The sequence below is a fragment of the Morus notabilis genome, unplaced genomic scaffold, assembly GCF_000414095.1.
Source record: "Morus notabilis unplaced genomic scaffold, ASM41409v2 Scaffold78, whole genome shotgun sequence".
Classification (NCBI taxonomy): Eukaryota; Viridiplantae; Streptophyta; class Magnoliopsida; order Rosales; family Moraceae; genus Morus; species Morus notabilis.
In genome coordinates this window covers 1,400,156-1,407,633 of record NW_010367622.1, presented here as the reverse complement: position 1 = coordinate 1,407,633, position 7,478 = coordinate 1,400,156, and positions in this window count along the sequence as shown.

Genomic DNA, 7,478 nt, shown 5'->3' with positions numbered 1-7,478 from the left:
TCCCCTTCATCCTCATTCAAATCCAAATCTAAATCCATTATATCATCATATGTAGCGCTACATTAGAAAATTGAAATTAAGTAAATGAAATTGAATAGATAATGAAAAAAAAAGAAATAAATATAATTCTAATTATCTTAATTCTGCTTCATTTACTTAAGTGCTTCCTCTCATTGAACATGTTAGAGTAGAAACAACTTTACTATCATCTACAAGAAAATTAGAAATTAATTTACATATTACAAGAAATGAATAAAAAAGATATAATTACAAGTATATGTAGTATGTACAATCATGATTAGTATTATCTGAGACAATATGATAGCAATCTGCAAAAGATTCAACCTCATCCATATATTATATAAGAACCACGAATTCATATTCTTCATCCTTCATGTTCAACCAATTTTTCAAGCAAATAAGTGCTTCCACCATCCTAGGCGCCAATGAACTCCTAAAAGAATCAAGAATGCGATGACCGAAAGAAAAAGCTGATTCAGATGCAACCATCGAAACCGGAACTGCAAGCACATCTCTAGCAATTTGGGACAATACCTTATACCTATGAGCATTGACTTTCCACCAACCTAGGATGTCAAAACTGTCATTCACTAGCTCTTCACATTACTCAGATAAATACTTATCCACATCATTTCTTCTACACATTTACACCATCCCCGCTCATCTTTTGCATTCTAAACATGGCCTCTATCTCATCATCAATAACCGGCATTGACGTGGGTTCACTAGAGGTCGTAATTGTTGAACGACTTGAAGTAGAACTAGAAGAAGTTTCTGATGAGTGAGCTGACCTTGTATTTCTAAATCGAGGTTTAGCCGGATGTGATAATTGTGGTTGGCCAACGGTAGAGTTAGAGGGGGCAACAAGGAGCTAAAGGTGGAGAAGGAGCCCGATCGTGATATTCCTTATATAATCTACGCAATGTGTCCTCAACCCTGCTTAACAATGTGGCAGATGTCAAATCATCATAGATACACTTGAAGGCAAGAGCAAGATAATCCAACGTATATCTTTGATCAAGAACAAAGCCAAGAAACATCATGTGATTCATTTTCTCGACATTTCTCCAATACTTATCAAACTTTTTATTCATCATCGTTGCCATTTCATTCAAAAGATGACCATCACACTCCTCTAACTTAATCAACTCTCATTTGACAGCACAAATATCTTTGAAATAGAAGTTTGTCTCTTTGTACCTTCTCCACTATATCTCGACCTAGAGCTACCCCTCGACCAGGTCGACATCGATGGGTCATCTCTGGAACTATAAAAAAATAAAAATAACGAAATTTGATTATATAGAGTTCGACGAATAAAAAACAACGTTCATGTGTTATACATATAACACCTGACTGACAATGTGTCAGGAGTCTCATCGAATCGGGTGGAGGCTGTGATCCTTCTGCAGAGCCGGCACATGTAGCTATTGGGCCAGACATCGTGACTCCGTATCGTATAAAAAAATAAAATTTTATTAGCTACTTCATTTTTTACGCAATTGCTTAACAAATATATAAAAAGAAGTCATGAATATAAATTAACTGTTTCTATTGGAAAACTCTTATGGTTTAAACACCTCCGACAAGGACAACTTGTGCAACTACTTTCATCAACATGGTCTTTGGCAATGTTGATAAAAACAGATATCCCTTCCCAATACTAATCAGACAGCCGGTTTTTTAAATGTATCCAACTCTTGTCCATTGGAATCTTAACTATAAAAACAATAACACATTCAATCATAGTTCATGTTTTTTGTGACTATATAGTCACGTTCACCAAGAAAGTTTTATAGTTCATGTTTCAACTTTATAAAGTTTTATCAATTTTTATGAATAATTTATCCTATAATTATTGCACTCATAATGTTTATAATTAATTTTTAATTTACTTTCTATTAATATAATTAAATCTTATTAATGAAATTCTTAAAATTAATAGGTTTTAATAAAATTTCGGCAGCATAACGACTTATTTTTCTTATTATCCAAAAATCTAAACCTACAAAAAAATAACTTTTAAAAGATTTCGGCACACCATAACTGCAAGATGTGCCACCCAGAACAATCATCAAAATTTTAATCTTAACCTAAATCAAATTAGAAGCATATTTCAAAAAATAACACCCTAAGAGATTCACACACACTTATACCAAATTTCAACAATCTCAAAATTCATAATCCAAATTTCAAATTATATACTAATTCTAAAAACTATAATCTATAATACAAAATTCAAACAACAAAAAACCCAAACATTTTAAACTAAAAAAAATACAATAAATATGCAAAAACTTACAAAATTCAAATCCACTAAAATGGGGGCTGAAAACGGTAAAATTAGGTGGGGCAAACGGCAGTGGCGGATGTCAGCGCAGGTGAAATTTGGCGGCAAGGGCATGGAGTTTGTTTTTTATACTTTTTTATGAAAAAACAATTAAAATGATTAAAACTTATGATAAATTTTTTGCGACGACAAACGAGAGTGTCGTCGCAAATATAACTTAATTATTTAATATTTATAACGAAAGTTTTGGAATTATTATTTACGACGACAATGTGCACTGTCGTTGCAATTAGTTTTTGGGAACAACCCAATTTCCCCGCCGTTTATTTTCACGAGGGAATACAAAATAATCATTTGCGATGACATATATTAATGTCGTCGCAAATAATTTTTGGGAACCGCCAAATAGATCACCTTTTTACCTGGGGGACAATAAATAAATGAATTATTTTTTACGACGACACATGTCGTTGCAAATAATTCCTTATTTGCGACGACAGATCATCGCAAATAATGTTATTTTGGCGGAAAATATTGGCGCCAGACAACATTTGCCGCCAACTACATATTTGCGACGACACTGTTCTCCTGTTAAACAAAAAGTATTTATGACGTTATGTCGTCGTAAATAGTTAATTATTTGCGACGACAAATGTCGTCACAAATTGGGCAAATTGTAGTAGTGAAAGTTATTTTACTATAAACTTAGAATTGCACTCTTGATATTATAGATATTTGTTTACATTTGTGAAACGTCCATTTGATATATCCACTTCATATAGATTGATACTCCATAAATAATTCATAATTAAAACTAAGTGAAATCCAATAAGCTCTCTAATTGTATCTATACCCTGTACCATTGATTCTCTAATGGATAGTGATTCACAAAACAAATTCATGAATCAGAGCTCCTACTAATCCAAGTACCGAATCAACTCTCAAGAGAATTATTTACCTACTTTTTTCTCAAAAAACTAGATTCCATCTCGTATATTAAAATTTTCAGTTACTCACTTTATCATGTCTCCAAGATATAAGAAATAAGATTTAGTAATCTCAAAATTCTTACTGAGTAAGTCAAAAAATATGAATCCACAAATAGGAGTATGGTAATAACTCAGGATTAAGATCATTCTATATATGACCATCAATAGACTCAATTAGGATTTCTATACTTAACGAAAATTATCAGAAATTCATATTGTGTCATTTCTCAGTCCTACATAATCTCATTATATAAAATACACTAATTTAATATCCCTCCACATCAATGGTATGGTTAAACTCTTTCATTCTTAATAGGAATGACATGTATTAATAATATTTAATTAAAGATTCAGAACTTTAATTAACTTCATTATGAACTTGTTTCGATTATTATCTTTAAATATTATATTGTAGTATATTACACTTATATACAATATTTAATGTCACATAAATAATCGTAGAATTTTCAATGATATTCATAAAGTATACTAAATACATGCACATAAATAATGAAATTTCTCTTTTATAAACAAATAATAATATCTTTTATTACATTCTAAGTTTTTAGGACACTATTCACAACAATTTTGGCTTTCTAAGATTATATTGTTTTAGATTTACGTTTATGATGTTGTCTAAATTTGTGTTTGTGATTTTTGTTCATTTAAGTTTGTGATTTTGTTCATCCAAATATGCCATTTAGTGTAGATTTATGGTCGTGATTTTCCAATGAGTTTATGATTTTTGTGTTGATTTGAGTTTGTGCTTTTCGGATTTGTCTTAGTTCGTGATTTTTGTATATTTGTGTCTATCTTGCGTTTTGAGTTTTTTGCATGTAAATCTATGGATTTACTCGGATTATTTACTGGTAAATCCCGGATTTACGGGATATAAGATTGAAATTAATTATGTATTTATGTATAAATATAATATTTATTAGATTAAAATTTGAGAGAACTTAAGTATTTATGTATTTATTATAAGAACAAAAAATAATTTATATGTACATGTAAATATAATATTTACAATATACAAGATTAATGCAGTATTTTCTCATAAATAGTGATTTACCGGTGGTCGGATTTCTGGATAAATATGAGATTTATCATTTACAATCACATTTATGAATAAATACGGTATTCATTGGTCGACAGTGACAACAATTATATTTTCAAATATATGCGATATTTATTGGCCATCGGCGGCCGATTTTTGGGTAAATATGGTTATTGAATGGATCATTGGGTAAATGCGGTTATCCAGGTAAATACGATATTTATTGATCGTCGATACCAACAAACAGATTTTTGGGTAAATACTGTATTTCTAAGTCAATATTGTATTTACAGGTACATATGATATTTATTGACTGTCGATAATTGTATTTACGGGAAATATGATATTTACCGGTCATTGACGACGTTTGCCGGCGGCCAATATTTTCGAGTAAATATGATTTTACGGTTAAGTATGGTATTTTGTGTAAGTATAGTATTTTTGTTATTCTGATATGTACCGTATTTACCGGTCGCTTAGTGAATCTCACTAGAGATGGGGAAAGAGAGAGATATAGAGAGAAAAAAAAAGCTGAGAGTATTTTTAGGTGTTTAATAGTATTGAAAAGCTTAAAATATTAAATTATGCTATAATTTACCTATTTTAAAAATTATATTATAATTTATTGAGTACCCAAACAAAAATGCTATTTCACTCGTTCTCCTGCTACATCTAACCTCCAAACTTTATGATTTTTTATCTTTATATTGTAACCTAAAATATGCATTTATTTCCCTCGCTCTTCCTAATTTTTCTATAAATTTAGCTCTACGTGTTGAGTTGGCAGAAAAAGACATGTAGATCGAAATTTTGTTTCATTTAACCAGGGTGGGTGTGGATGATCATGAGACGCGAGCTAACTAATAACCAAAATAAATTGGAATTCATTATTAGCAAAAAGGGGGAAAAAAAAAACTTGAACTCAGAGAGAGAGTGTAAAAGGGGAGAAAAATAAAAAAAATATCCATTCAGTTTTGTCTAAATACAACTTTTATCTCTGAATATTTTAAAATCAAAAAAGTATCTCTGTGTTTTTAAAACACAAACAAAAAGCATTCATTTTTTTTAAAATTTTTTTATTTAATTTTTTTTTAAAAAAATAGCCAAATTGTTCTTAAATATTTCATATATTATTTAAATTTGTGATGGGCTACACCAGGTTCTAAACACTCCTTTTAAATTTTTTTTTCTTTTTTATTTGAAGCGACTCTCTTAGGAAATTTACAGCATCAATTTGAATAATTTTTTTTTTCAATTTTAATAAGGAAGTAAAATCTTAAAACAAAAAAAGATGTAAAATTTTTGTCGTGTAGTAGTATTGAGCGATTCTAGCAAGTTGGTTTATTACACACTACAAAATACACTTTCACCCTAAATTGGTAAATAAATTTATCGTGTTTTGCCAAATAGAATTTCAAAAAAAAAAAAAAAAGAATTACATCTCATTTATTTTAAAAAAAGATTTTATTTTCTTATTAAAATGAAAAAAAGTAACAAAAAAAAACGTTTAAATTAGTGCTGTAAATTTTCTAACAGGTTCACTTAAAAAAATCTAAGAGGGATGTTTGGAAGTTAGTATAACTAAATACAAATTTAGACGGTATATGAAATATTTAAGGATAATTTGTTTATTTAAAAAAAATTAAACATAAAAAATTAAAAGAAGGATACTTTTTGGATTTTAAAAAATTTAGGGGTGAAAGTTATATTTATTCAAAACTAAAGAGATACTTTTAAATTTTCTCGTTTGAGGAAGTTTTAAAACCATTGGCAAAAAAAAAAAAAAAAGCTGAAATTATCTCAAATCTCAACGACAACGAGAATATTCTGTAGTCGTTTTAATAAGTTAATATGACAAGAGAGACAAGTCGTTCATCGGTACGGTCATGAGCGCGAATATAGAACTATTATTTCCAGGAAAAAATAAATAAATAAATAAAGGCAGTGAGAAAGAGAGAGACGTGTAATGCAATGAAGTCAATAGTTGCTTCTGTTTATTGGTTTTCGAGCTTATGAAACAATGAATGTTTCCGTTATGAATTTAAGGCCCGTTTAAAATTAATTTCATTTTTTTATGGGTGCGTTTAGAATTAGTTTCAAAATATTTTTATTTTTTGTATGAAAATGAAAACGAAAATGTTTTTATTTTTATTTTGAAATCATTTCTGAAAATGCGTTTGGTAGTTTTATTCTGAGATTGTTTTCAGTTAAAAAAAAACTGAAATTGTGTTTGGTGGTTTAATTTTAAAAACATGTAATAAAATATTTAAAATTAAAATATATTAAATAAATAATAAAACTCTGAAATCCATTTCGCCCCGTCTCTATACAAAACAATCAGAAACTCCAAAACTCCAAACAAAATTCAAGAAGCCAAATAAAACTCCAATGTCCAAACAAACCACATAGGAGGCTCTCTCTCAATCTCACTCTCTCCGCCGTCTTTGCTTAGATTCGTCGACAACTTCCCCGCAACCGCCATTTTACTCTCCGATTCCTCTCTCTCCCTGTACCAATTCCAATTCCAATTCCAGATTCGATCATCAAACATTTCATTGATATCATATTCATATATTGATTGATTACAACTTACATATAACAGCCTGAAATCCAAATTCCAATCGGAGCCAAACGGAAATTTGCAGATGTTTGTAAACTCATCATCCCACGCGACGGCTTCTCCTCGGCGGAATCCTGATCTCCTGGCGGTGAAATTCCTCTACCTCTGCCACGATCTCCGGTGGAAGAACGGAACCAATTTCAGTCTGGGCTTGTTATTGTCAGGGCCTCTCCATTTGACCTCAAGTGCCATAGCTTTCTCTCTCTCCTCCAGTTCACACTCGAAACCTCAAAGCTCCAATCGGCTCACCTTCACCTAGAGCTTCTTTGTTTCTCCTCCGCTTTTTATGCTCTGCCATGGTGACCACTTCATGCTCTGCCATGGCGACCACTTCATGCTCGAGAAGAAGTTCCGATCTTAGCGATTCAAGACTTCTTCAGAGACGCTTTGAACCGAACCATATCTGAGAAATAGAAATAGAGAGAGAGAGAGGGAGAGAGAGAGAGAGCTATGGAGATTTGGAGAAATGTTGGATTTGCTTCTGAGCTGCGCGGAGAAGAG